A 12,086-nucleotide genomic window follows, 5' to 3' on the forward strand; every position below is an offset into this window, starting at 1 on the left:
CCAGCAGGTTGCTGAGGTTAGGGCTGAACAAAAGTTTGGCGGAGGGAATGTGAGACGGGGAGGCGAGAGGTCTAGCACAGAGCCCTAGGGACAGGAGTGTGTGTGTGTGTGTGTGGGGGGGGTGTCAGGGGTGCCTGATGACCTCTGGGGTAAGTGCCAGCCGTTGGCATGTACAGTGTAAAGGCGATCTTGCCAAAGCGGGGAGCAGCTGTGGCCCAGCACCAGCAAGCTCTCAGGCCAGGGCCTCTGTCCTGCCTTTGGTGGGCTCTGCCGGGTGCAGTTGAGAATATTGCCCATTGGGTGGCGCCTCCGTCACGAGGAAACAAGGCCCAAGACTGTTGTCTGGTCAGAAATCACCCCCGTGGGCATGTTCTTGGGGCTCCGGGCTGGCTTTCCCATCCTCCTTCCGGCTCACCCCCACCCATCCTCTCTGCGCCTGCAGCTCAGTCGCCTGCTTCCTCAGTGAAGTGGGGCAGTCTTTAAAAAAAAAAAAAAAAAAAAAAAAAAAAAAAAATATATATATATATATATATATATATATATATATATATATATTTTTTTTTTTTTTTTTTTTTTTTTTTTTTTTTTTTTTTTTCCGGGACCGGTTTGGCTCAATGGATAGAGCGTCGGCTTGGGGACTGAAGGGTCCCGGGTTCGATTCCGGTCAAGGGCATGTACCTTGGTTGCGGGCATATCCCCAGTAGGGGGTGTGCAGGAGGCAGCTGATCGATGACTCTCTCTCATCTATGTTTCTGACTCTCTATCTCTCTCCCTTCCTCTCTGTATAAGAATCAATAAAATATATTAAAAATATATATATATTTTTTTATTGATGTCAGAGAGGAAGGAGAGACAGAAACATCAATGATGCGAGAGAATCATGGATCGGCTGCCTCCTGCACGCCCCCTACTGGGGATCGAGCTTGCATCCCAGGCATGTTCTCTTGATCAGAATGGAATCCGGGACCCAGTTCGCAGGCCGACGCTCTATCCACTGAGCTAAACTGGCTAGGGCAGGCGGGGCCTTCTTGCAGCTCACACTGTGGTCCTGGACCAGCAGCCTCTGTGTGAGAAAAGCAGGGTCCCGGCTGCACCCCAGCCCTCCCGGGAGGGGTGTGCATTTGAACAAGGTCGCGGGTGGGGGGTTCGTGCCGGAGGGCAGCGGCAGGAGCAGGGGGCCCCGGTGGTTTCTGAGCCTGTTGCCAGCGGGAGAGTCTGGGGAGCTTGCGAACAACACACCTCTGAGCCTCTGCAGCCCTGACACCTGTCACTTCTGTTACCCTCCCTTCGTGATTCCAAACCGGGCCACTCACAGGGTCGCGTCTGAGCACCACCAAGAGTATGCATCTTTGGGGTTTGTTTCCTACTTTTAAAATTCTGATAGTTTCACCACCGGCTTCTCACACAGGTGAGTGCCACTCTGTTTGGAGTGTAACTGTGAGGCCTAAGGTTTTTTTTTTTTTTTTTTTTTTTTTTCTCTCTTTTATAAAAACAGAACTGGTTTCTGGTGCTGAATATCCTAGGCAGGAGCTTGAGGCTGAGCTCATGACACACGTCTCGCCAGGCCACGGGAGGCGCGTGGGCTGCTCTGTGGCAGGCCGGGAGGGGCGGAAACAAGCTCGAATCGGGCATGCCCTTGTCCTGGAGCAGTTCAAGGTCAGCAGCTGGCTGCGTTGGTGCCACGGGAAGAACGCAGAGGATGTGGCCTGGGGCCCGGGGCAGGGCTCCTTCCCGCCCGCTGCTTCCCCAGGAAAGTGGCCCCGAGTCCCCATCCGATGGACTCCATGGGCTCTCTCTCGTCGGGGTGCTGCCCGGCCCTGATAGGCCGCTGCTGTTCGCCCTGCGAGCACCACCCAGAACTGTTCATCTTGCCGTCGCCGGGTGTTAGGAATGGCCACGATTATGTCTCCTACGTGGCCCTTTCGTGTTTAAAACACCAGCCCAGCCGAAACCGGTTTGGCTCAGTGGATAGAGCATCGGCCTGCGGACGGAAAGGTCCCAGGTTCGATTCCCGTCAAGTAGGGGGTGTGCAAGAGGCAGCTGATCGATGTTTCTCTCTCATCGATGATGTTTCTAACTCTCTATCCCTCTCTCTTCCTCTCTGTAAAAAAAAAAAAAAAAAAAAAAAAAAAAAAAATCAATAAAATATAAATAAATAAAACATCAGCCCAAACCAAAACAGCAAGACACACAGACGCCCCTCGGCCCAGACAGCAGTGGGCACACTGCACAGCATCTCCTCCCGCGTGCCCCTTTGGCTCTTCCAACCCCCCCGCCCCTGCTCATCTAATGCTTTTAATCTCGCCCATCCGTCAGCGGGCTGGCTCCCCAGCCTGCGCTGGGCTGAGCCTGGCCTCTGGGCACGGTCCTCCCTTCCCAGCGAGGATTAGCACTAATCTCCCGCTCAAATGCGATCGAGTCAAGTTATTCTTTCCACCCGCCACCCCGCAGGCAGAGCTCTGGCCTGGCCCCTCCTCCCCAGAGGCCTCTGGGGGCCCGTGGGGACACCCCGCGCAGGGACTTGTGCAGGGTGACCGCGGGCAGCTCTCGCACCCAGTGTCCGAAAGGGGCAGCCTGGTGAGGGACAGGCTGGGGCTGGAAGGCCTGACCCCTCTCCTTTTGCTGCGGAGGAAGCTGAGCCCCAGAGAAGGGCCTGAGTCCAGCCACGCGGCCACACAGCTGCTTCCCCTGACAGGCAGGCAGCTCAGGACCAGCTTTCAAAACAAACAAACAAACAAAACACACACACTTTTTAAAAATATATATTTTATTGATTTTTTTTTTTTTTACAGAGAGGAAGGGAGAGGGATAGAGGGTTAGAAACATCGACGAGAGAGAGTCATTGATCAGCTGCCTCTTGCACGCCCGCAACTGGGGATGTGCCCACAACCAAGGTACATGCCCTTGACCGGAATCGAACCTGGGACCCTTCAGTCCATAGGCTGATTTTGGAAACACAAACACACACTTTTTAGGGAGAGTCTCTGTCCACCAGGAAGAGAGCAGGTGGCTGTGCTGGGTTTGAGCTCTGCAGGCAGCTCCTTTATTCCTGTTATGTCCCCAGCTGTTCTCCGGGGGGTGACTCTGCCCTCCCCAGCCGAGCAGCCCTGGGCAGCCCACTGAGGCGATCTGACCACTAAAATGGAAATAACTTGGATGCCCCCTCAGTATCTTTAAAACATATAGAGACTACTTTTACTGATTTCAGAGAGGAAGGGGGAGGAAGAAAGAGATAGAAACATCAACGATGACAGAGAATCATTGATTGGCTGCCTCCTGCACACACACACACACACACACACACACACACACACACACTGGGGCCCGATGCCACAACCCAGGCATGTGCCCTGACCGGGAATCTAATGGTAAGCTCCCGGTTCATGGGTTGACTGATGCTCTCAACCACGGAGCCACATGAGCCGGGCAATCCACTCAGGATCTTGCAGCAAGACTCGGTGGGCTATAGAAGCAAACGTGCTTTGTACTTAGATTGATTGAGCTCTTGTTATGGGCCACTCAGCGAGCCCTAGCTTATTGTATATGGATTATGTCTTTTCCTCCTCACAACAGTCCTATGAGTTTTATAGTTCTGTGAGTGTTACAGTCTGCATTTTAGAGAGAGGGACACTAAGCCCAGGGAAGTGAGGCTACTGCCCTTGGTCATCCAGCTAGCTGGGGCCCACCGCATCTGTTGACATCCTTAACCAGCCTTCTGGGCGCTCACAGTGCAGATAATAACAGGCTCTTGGAAAACAGGGGTCAAACAGCCCTGGGCTAAGCATTGCCTGGCCACTCACAGAGGCTTCCTAGGGGAAGGAGGAGGGGCTGAGGCTAACCAGCCAGGATCCCCTCTTTCCTTAAAATCCTGGGAACCGATGGCCTCAGAGAAGGCCTCCAGGTGCAGCCCGTGACGGTGCAGTTCTCAGACACGCCACGTGGTGGCGCTGTGGACCGACAGGGGCTTCCAGAGGCCTTGGGAAGGAGCTTCCTTGGGGTGGATGTAGGAAAATCTATGGGGAGACTCAGCATGTGACCTCAGGATGGGGCTTTTGGTTCGTTGTTCAGTGCTGAAGCCGGGGAACCGGATGAGGTTCTTGTCCACAGGTGTGTGTTTGTGTGTGTGTGTGTGTGTGTGTGTGTGTGTGTGTCTGTGTCACACACAGACCAGGCGTCCCTCAGCCCAGCCTGCACCCTCTCCAATCTGGGACCCCTCGAGAGATGTTTGATCCCAGTGGGTGGGATCGGGCCTAAAAGGGCAGTTGGACATCCCTCTCATAATCCAGGGTGGCTGGCTCCCAACTGCTCGCCTGCCCGCCTTCCTGATTGCCCCTAACCGCTTCTGCCTGCCAGCCTGATCACCCCCTAACCACTCCCATGCCAGCTTGTTTGCCCCCAACTTCCCTCCTCTGCCGGCCTGGTCACCCCTAACCGCCCTCCCCTGCAGGGTTGATCACTCCCAACTGCCCTCCCTTATAGGCCTGGTCCCTCCCAACTACCCTCCCCTGCTGGTCATCTTGTGGCGGCCATCTATGTCCACATGGGGGCAGGATCTTTGACCACATGGGGGCAGCCATCTTGTGTGTTGGGGTGGTGGTCAGTCTGAATATTACTCTTTTATTAGATAGGACCGTGATGCTCAGGGGGGAACATAATGATGGGCGGGCCAGGGTGACTCGGATGAGGATGCTCCTGTGTCTGAGGATGACAGGGCTGGAGGCGGGCCTGCCTGGCTGGCGTACAGCGGCAGCAGCAAGACATCCTGTTGGCAAGGCTGGGTTTGAGCCCAGAGAGCACTGTTTTATTTCTTCTACCTATTGTGCACGGAGGGGGAGAGAGAGAGAGAGAGAGAGAGAGAGAGAGAGAGAGAGAGAGAGAGAGATAGAGAGAGAGAGAGGAGGAGTAAGGAGGAGCTCACTCCCACAGCCTCGCCGCTCACGTGGGTGGTGATGGCTGAATCGCGACTTCGGGGCGGTTCCCCCGTGGCATTCTGACATCGAGGAGACTGGAGGCGACACCTCTCTGTGGGAACTAACACATGTGGGCCAATTCCAGCAATACACATGCCTTAAAGGGGAAAAAGGAAGGGCAAAGATTGTAAGCCCTTGGTGTTGATGGGTCTCCCCCCCACCCCCTGCCTTGGGGGGGCGGGGTCCGTGTTTGGGACACGAAGGCACTGGGGCACCAGGCCTGGGGTGGGTGTCACTGCTCAGCACCAGAGGCCCCGGAGCGCCCACTGTGAGCCATGCCTCTGAGAGAGAGAGAGAGAGAGAGAGAGAGAGAGAGAGAGAGAGAGAGAGATCCCAGGGAACCTCAGCTCTGGTGTGTACCCCTGGGGAGCCCTCAGCACGCTGACCCAGGACTGGCCTGGGTGCAGGGACCCGGGGCGGTGACTGCGGTGACCTCCACGGGGGGTGAGATGGCGCTGGTCCCGGCAGGTGCTCTGGGGGAAAGCACGGCCACCCAGGGGCAGGCAGGGCAGTGCTGTGGAGCTGCCGCGGGTGGGAGCAGAGGGCCTGGCCACGGCCAGCGTGTTTTCCGGTCGTCGTGTGAGCTGACTTGGAAACGGACCCTCCAGCCCCAGCCCCGCCTGTAGAGGCTGCGCCACACCTGGTGCCCAGCCGGAACTTCCCGTGGCACCCTGTGCCAGAGCTGCCGCCGAACCACCCTGCGTCCCGGCCCTCAGGATGAGGCCGGCCATCAGTGCTTCTCTGTGTTTGAGGCTCTGAAGAATCCGAGTGACTTGTTTTACAGACAGGACTCAAATGGTAGCATTTCCCACATCAAGACCCTTCCTGGAGTGAGCTGCCCCAGGTGGCCTGGGGCATTGGGAGGTCATTTTTTTATTTTTATTTTTTTTATTTTTTAAAGTAATGAGTTTTTTAAAATATATATATATATATATATTATTAATTTTTATAGAGAGGAAGGGAGAAGGATAGAGAGTTAGAAACATCGATGAGAGGAACATCAATCATCTGCCTCCTGCACACCCCCCACTGGGGATGTGCCCGCAACCAAGGTACATGCCCTTGACTGGAATCAAACCTGGGAACCCTTCCGTCTGCAGGCCGATGCTCTATCCACTGAGCCAAACCGGTTTCGGCTGGTAGGTCATCTTGCTGCCACATGTGCTCCTGGCTGTGGCCCAGCCCCTGCCCTGCAGCATCCCGGTGCGGCCGGCATCCTCAGGCCCTGCTGGGCTCTCAGTCCTTCCTGCCCGGTGCTCAGCACCCTGCCTGGGCCCCGGCTGGTGGGTAAGGACCACAAAGCAACCCATGCTTCTCCCGAGTCCTTCGGAGTCCGGCGTGGGCCATGCTGTGTTGGGATGAAGGGCGGAGGGAGAGGGGCTTTCCTGCTCAGGATGGGGGGTGGGGGTGGGGGCAGGGCTGCTGGGCCATGTGAGAGCGTCTTAGAGACGAGCTGTGCTGCTCCTGGGTGGTTCTGAGCAGCAGGACCTACTCAACCTGGTGGCAAGGGAGCTGGAGGCAGGGACTGCGTGGCTTCTCCCTCCTCTTCCTTCCTCCCTCCCTCCCCTACACTATGTACGTGTAAGCACTGGCTTCCAGGCCGGTGGTGAGCACTGGAGACAAAGCAGGGACCGAGCAGACAGTAAATGGAGAGAGAGCTCACTGAAAGAGGAAACAGTGTGGGGGCCGGAGACCGGGAGGCCAGGACACAGGCTTTATGGAAGAGAAGGGTACCACTGCCGGCTGCCTTCCGGAGAAAGAGAGAGAGGAGAGAGAGAGAGGGCCTGGGTTCAGGCACCTTTAAGGGGAGGAAAGAGAGGGCACGGGGCTTAGGACACTCAGCACACGCTGATTGGTGGTTTGAGGTAAGGCCTATGATTAGGGACCTGGGGACTCAGGAATCGGGGGCGTAGGGTGTTTGGCAGGTGCTGATGGGTGGTCCAGTGCTCAGGGATGTCCGGCTGCAGGTGGAGTTTGTGTCATTCTCCGTCCATCAGTTGGAGGAAGGGAGGGTACTCTTCTCTTCCATCAAGCCAGTGTCCTGGCATCCCAGTCTCCGGCCCTCTCCGTTTCATCTTTCACTTGCTTTCTCGTTGGGGGCGTAGACAATAATCCCAACCGGTACAACGTGCTCAGTTGGATGTTTGACGGCGAGACGTGCTATGAGGGGAAAGAAGGACGAGGGAGAGGGTGTCGGGCCATGGCTGCAGGTCAGGCCGTGCTCCTGTGAGCAGGTGGCAGCCTGGAGGCCGGGCTTGTTGTTCCAGGACCCCAGGCAGGAGGAACAGGGGAAACCGAGGCAGGAGAATGAGGACAAGGCCGAGCATTGTGAGCCACCTGCAGCTGGCCTGCCAATCACGACCCCAACCCGCTCTCTCCCCCAGCCGAGGACGCTCCTGGGGCAAATAAAGACCTCCCTAATGAACGAATGCGGAAAGGAAGGCAGGTAGAGGAGGTGGGGAGAGGGAGAGGGCACTTTTACTCCCTAAGCAGAGAAGCCAGCAGCCTGGGGTGGGAGAGCGAGGGAGACAGCTGCCAGGATTCCTGGAAGACCACACAAGAAAGCCTTGAGATTTCACCTGCACCAAGATAGGATCGTTTGAAACCTGCAGGCAGGAGGAGGGTGCATTACTGCTTTTCCGGGTCAGCCGGCACAGCCGTCGGTGCTCCCAGCCAGGTGAGAGAGGTTGCTGTAATGGCGTCAATAAGCTGGCTTCCCAGCACCAGGAGTACGGAGCGCGGCTGGGTCAGCCCTCTGGGGTGAGGTGTCCGGCCGCACCGCTGGTGTTGGGGAGCGGCCCAGAGCCCTGGGATTCCGGGAAGGATGTCCAGGCAGGGCCGAGGCGGGAGCACCAGGAGTTTGCACCAAAGCCCATGTGTGTGTGGGGCGGTGTGAGCAGCACAAGGGTAGAGGGGACCGAGGCTGGGGGCGGGGGGGTAGTGGGGGGAGAAGACCGAGGTGCTGGGCCAGGGGAAGCAGGAGGTGCTCTGAGTAAGCTGGGGAGCCTTTTCTTGCAGGGGACGGCCTGCCGAGGTCTCTCCGGGGTCTCCGGCCCCTAATGTCCCCTCGGAGGTGGCAACAGGCACCTGAAGCTCCAGCCCCATCTGCTCCTGTAGGGTCTTCAGCCCTCCTTCCCGGGGGGGGGGGGGGGGTGCACTGGGGGGTGAATTTTTTACTTTTGTTGGTCCTCACCTGAGGATTCTTTTCCCATGGATTTTTAGGGACAGTGGAAGGGAGGAAGGAAGGGGGAGGGAGGGAAGGAGGGAGGGAGAGGAGAGAGTGAAGTATATATGGTTGTGAAAGAGACATATCAATTGGTTACCTCCTGCATGTGCCCCGACGGGAACTGGGGATTGAACCTGCAACCCTGGTGTGTGCCCTTGATCGGGAATCGAACCCATGCCCCACCAGCGTGCAGGCCGCCGCTCTAACCATTAAGCAGCAGCCGGGGCTCCGGTGGGGTGCTTCTAGGCCCCGGGCTCGGGGAGGGCTGCAGCCCGGCAGGTCTCTGTGCTCCAGCCCCGGACCTCCACCTGCACCTCCGCCTCCGCCTCCGCGAGGAGCCGGGACTATCCCATCGCTTCGTGCCGAGCCGCGTGGGAGCACCAGGTGAGTCTCCCGTCCGCGCTCTGGGCTGGGCCCGGGCAGGTGCTGGGCAGGCGCAGGGCCGCGGCCTCATCTCCAGTTTGTGAAAACCGGGGCACCGGGACTGGCCCCCAGCGGCCCCGGGCGTGGCGCTCAGGGTCTGAGTGCTCACTCAGGACCCTCCCCATCAGCTGGTCCTCCTGCCCGACTGGAACAGGTGGGGTGGGAGGTGATGGGGAAGGGGAGGGGGGAGGTGATGGGGGCGGGGCCACCCAGCGTGATTCCCGGGGAGGCTGGCGCTGGGCCCGCGGCCACCCTGCCCCCTGAGAGCCTGCCCCCCATTGCTCCTCTGGTCACGCTTGTGCCCTGGTTGGCAGCTCGGGGACAGCGGTCCTGTGTCCTGGTGTCCCCTGTCAGCCCGACTGGTTTCTTCAGCTCCTGCCAGAGCTGTGGCCGGGGTGGGCCTTCAGTTCGGTGTCTGAGTCAGCGAGGTGTCTGCCCCCCGTAGGTGGCCTAAGACAGTGTAGTGACTAGGGGTGTCAAACTCAATCAGAGAAGGGGCCAAAATCTAAAATCCAGCCTAAATCGCGGGCCGAATGGTTTACTGAACAGTCATAAACTGACAGCGGAGTGCAGTGATGACAGCGCGGTGCGGGCCACATTGCAAGGCCTGGCGGGCTGGATTTGGCCCGCGGGCCTTGTGTTTGACACATGTGGTGTAGTCTGTGATCTCAGGGGCTCTCCGTGTGTCTGTGGTGCACACGTACACATGCTGTGTGCACGCCCATGACGGGTGTCTGTGCCCCTTTCCTGAGCAGTCCCCACGCTGGGCTGTGGCCCCGGCGGCTCTGCCATGTCTCCTTGGCATTCCCTTATTCCGGGGGCTTCCCCTGACCCAGACCCGGCCCTCCGGCCCCCCAGCTGGGCTGTGGCTCTCAGCACCAGGCAGGCCCCTCTCTCCCGCCTCCGCCCCCGCTGTGATGCTGGCCTTCACCTCGGCCACGGCCACAGGTTCCGTCCTGGGCTGCGATGTTAGTGAAAACAGGTGTGATGCTCCCGCAGGGAGCCTGCTGCCCAGTGAGGCCTCCTCAAGCTCAGGAAGCCAGCTGGGGCTCAGGGGTCAGCTCCTCCCTGCTGTTAGCCAGGCCACACCTGTGTCATTCCTGAGGGAAGGGATTGCCTTTTGTCTGTTGTTACCTGTTATCTGTTGCTACATGTTAATGACCTCCAGGGACAGCTCTGGTGACACAATGTTCCCTAGGCTGCCTCAGGCTGCTGGCTGTGAGTGTGAGTGTGAGTGTGAGTGTGAGTGTGAGTGTGAGTGTGTGTGTGTGTGTGTGTGAGTGTGTGTTGTGTGAGTGTGTGTTGTGTGAGTGTGTGTGTGTGGGTGTGTGGGTGAGTGTGGGTGAGTGTGAGTGTGTGTGTGTGAGTGTGTGTGTGAGTGTGTGTGTGTGTGTGTGTGTGAGTGTGTGTGTGAGTGTGTGTGAGTGTGTGTGTGTGTGTGAGTGTGTGGGGGTGTGTGTGTGAGTGTGTGGGTGTGTGTGTGTGTGTGTGTGTGTGTGAGTGTGTGTGTGTGTGAGTGTGAGTGTGGGTGAGTGTGAGTGTGTGTGTGAGTGTGTGTGTGTGAGTGTGTGTGTGAGTGTGTGTGAGTGTGTGTGGGGGTGTGTGTGGGGGTGTGTGTGGGGGTGTGTGGGTGTGTGTGTGTGTGTGTGTGTGTGTGAGTGTGTGTGAGTGTGTGTGAGTGTGTGGGGGTGTGAGTGTGAGTGTGGGTGAGTGTGAGTGTGTGTGTGAGTGTGTGTGGGACAGGTGGGTGTTGCAGGGCCCCTGCGGTGATTTCTGCCCTCCCTCCGCCCCCTCCTCGGACACAGGGCCTGCGAAGGGGCAGTGGGAAGGGCAGGGGAGGGCAGGGCAGAGGGTGGAAGGCTGCTCGATCTGATGCCTGGACTCGAACGCACCCACCCAGGCGGGCTCTGTGAAGGAAGCCGAGGCTGATCGGAGCTCCCGAGCTCAGCCCCTCGCCGTGAGGGCGGGTAACCATGGTTACTTCGCGTGTTGTGAGCGTGGAGATAACCATGTGCAGCGCCGTCTCCATCGCCGGGCTCCAGGGGTGCTATTCCCGGACGGAGCGGCAGAGGGGACGCGTGGGGCTGAGGCTCTGAGAGCGGACGTGTCCGCGTGGGAGCACGCCCATCGGGGCGGACCCCCGGGGAGTCCCCGCTCAGGGCAGGAGGCTCCGGGAACCCCCAGGGCCGCCCGGGTGGGGAGGGTGCTGGTCCCATGGCCCCAGCGGCCGGGGTGCCTCCGCTGACTGGCCCCGGGGCCGGCCCCCAGGGGTGGAGGGCGTGGGCGCATGTCCCTGTGTTCCGAGGGGGGGCGTCCCAGCCGCCTGGCTGGACCAGAGGTAACCTGTCCCTGGGTTGTTGGTTTCCATAGCAACACTGGGATGAGCAGCTAAGCAACCAGGCAGTTAGGGTTTTTTGTTTGTTTGTTTGTTTGTTTGTTTTTTTTAATGTAGCCTGATTTGGGAACCTAGTGATTGCCATAGCTGTATGTGTGCAGAATCCAGAAATTCATCTGTGTAGCAAGGACTTGCCGATCCTCAGACATGCACCAGGCACCTGGAATACATTAAAAGCATAACAGACAGAGACCCCTGTTCTTCTTCTTCTTCTTTTTTTTTTTCATTTTTTTAATAAGGTATTATATGTGTTCATATCTTACCCCCCCCCTCCCATACATGCCCTCCCTCCCCAGAGTTTTATGTCCATTGGTTATGCTTAAATGCATGCATACAAGTCCTTCGGTTGATCTCTTATCTCCCCCAGATCTCTCTCCCCTCCCCGCTGTGATTTGACAGTCTGTTTGTTGCTTTACTGTCTTTATATCTGTCTTTTGGTTCATCAGTTTATAATGTTCTTTAATATCCATAAATGAGTGAGATCACGTGAAACCCCTGTTCTTGAGGGGCTCACGTTGTGGCAGGTGGGGGCGAACAGGCAGACAGTGGACGGTGACCGCCATAAATACATAGATGACACGGAGCGTTAGGAGCCACGGGAGGGAGAGAGAGGCAATGGGCTAAGAGTGGTGGGTGGGGGTGGTGTGGGCTGCAGTGTCACATACAGTCGTCGGTAGGCCTCCCCAGGAGGTACCCTTTGAGCAAAGACGGGGAGACGTTTCAGGAATTAGCCTGGCAGAGAGAACAGCTCGTGCCAAGGCCCTGAGGCAGTGCCTACAGAGAGGGAGGCGGCAGCAGCGAGGCTGGTGGGGAGCGAGAGGAGGAGGGAGGAGGGGCCTTCAGGGCAGAGAGGTTGTGGCAATCAGGCCATGTTGGGACATCTGCATGACCGGCTAGAAGGCCACAGCGATCACCCAGCGAGGGACGATGCTGGTGGCAGCGGAGGTGGAGACAAGACCAGGGACGATCCTGTTCAATACGGAGTTGCACGTGGGTCCGTACCAGGAGTCAGAGGCGCATGCAGGTGGCTGGCCCTCACTGTGCAGGAACCTGAGGGCGGCACAGAAGCAGA

The sequence above is a fragment of the Pipistrellus hanaki genome (genome assembly GCF_964339955.1).
Source record: "Pipistrellus hanaki genome assembly, chromosome: 17".
In the NCBI taxonomy this organism is placed as follows: Eukaryota; Metazoa; Chordata; class Mammalia; order Chiroptera; family Vespertilionidae; genus Pipistrellus; species Pipistrellus hanaki.